This window comes from Asparagus officinalis, chromosome 6 (genome assembly GCF_001876935.1).
Source record: "Asparagus officinalis chromosome 6, Aspof.V1, whole genome shotgun sequence".
NCBI lineage: Eukaryota > Viridiplantae > Streptophyta > Magnoliopsida > Asparagales > Asparagaceae > Asparagus > Asparagus officinalis.
This window is the reverse complement of record NC_033799.1, coordinates 15,668,259-15,669,886: the sequence shown is the minus strand read 5'-3', so window position 1 is coordinate 15,669,886 and position 1,628 is coordinate 15,668,259.

Here is a 1,628-nt window from a genome sequence, read left to right as displayed (position 1 = left end):
TCCTCTGTCTCAGCCGCTGGACGGTGAGGTGGTACCCACTCCTTATCCCTAGTCTGTCGGGGTAAGGGATGCTGGGTCCTCTTCTTCTTCTTCCTGTTCAGCAGTTGCTCCATCATCTCTCTCAGAGAGTCGATGGTCGCTTGCTGTTCCTCCAGTTTTTGGGCCATTGTTTGCTCGGTATCGAGTGCGGTCATGTGTACTCTCGCCTGCGCATCTTGACTTGAGCGCGAGGTTTGAGATGTGGCCGCTGCCGAATGACCTTCGTCTTCGCCGCAGGAGGGAGGTACCAGGGTAACGGGTACGCTGGTATATACCCTCTTGTTGGCGCTGGGCGAACCGAGAGTTAGGTCTCAGGACGGAGTCCGAGTCTGGCGAGTCGGAGAGTACCGCCTTCCCTTTATCCGTCATGTTGACTGTGGCGGATGAGAGTTCCAGGTCGTCAGCAGCGCGTCTTTTCTGGTGACGGCGCCTTCGACGGGAGGGCCTCAGTCGAGAGGCCTGTTGAGAAAGCCTCTCAAATACCGAAGGTTTCGCCGTTCCAACGCATTGGCAGTCGGCGAGGACCGTGTGGATGAGTCTCTCGCAATGACACTGAGGATTCGCCTCGTGAATAGTGCGTTTGCGAGTCAAGAATTCTCTGAGGTCTTCTACGGGTGGTTGGTGATAACCCCCGGCCTCAGAAGAATCGCTCTGGTGAGCTGACGAGAGATTTTTGAGCGCTCTCTCTGGCGCTCGTTGGGTGGAACGCCTTGGTGTTGGAGTCGGGCGATCTCGCCTTGACTGGCGGGTCTTCGCGTTTGAGCGAACTCCAGTACGTGGGCGAGTTTCGACCCCATGTTTAGAAGAGCGGGTTCGGGAGGAACCGCCTATTTCCTTTCCTTTACGTTTATCCGCCAAATGATTATGGCGAGGCTCGCCAGCCTTCGAGGATTCGCCTACTTGGGTAGGCTCGTATGCTCGGTGTGGTTTGTTCGCATCAGGGATATGACCTGAGAAGCGAAGTCCTCCTGAGCGGATGGCTCTGCTGTCCTCGGTTGACGCTCCTGATTTGGAGGGCCTTCTGAGGTCGGGCAGCTTGCCTTCCCGTCTAGTGTTTCTCGGGCCTGTGTGATGGTTCAGGCCATTATGAGAAATGGAGGTTTGGACCCCCTGTCTGACGGGTGTTTGCCGTCGCTGTTGGTTAGTTCTCCCAGCGGGGAGAACGTCACCGTGGGTTGTGGCATTGCGGTTTGTGCCAGAGTGAACCGGCGCTTCCTCCGAGGTAGGTGTCTGTGTGGACCGCTTGGCGATCCATCTGGCAGACCCTTGCCTCTTGCGCTCGATCTCTGGCTTGGCCTTGATCGATCGCGAGGGAGTGGGCTCCTCCGATGAGACTCGGTTGGAACCCTCGGGTGCGGAGGCTTTGACCGTCTGAGGTCGGCCTCGGCGCACAGCTCTGTGGCGTTTGCGGGACGCATTGCCACCCGAGGAGGAGGAGGACAAGTATTCTTCGTACTTGGCCTGGTCGAACTCGATTTCGAGGGACTCTACTGTCGTCCCGATAGTAACCTCATCAAATTGAGCCACCACCATTTCACTCGATGAAACAGCTGCTCCCACTGTGGTCGCCATCTTCTGTAGGGTGAAAA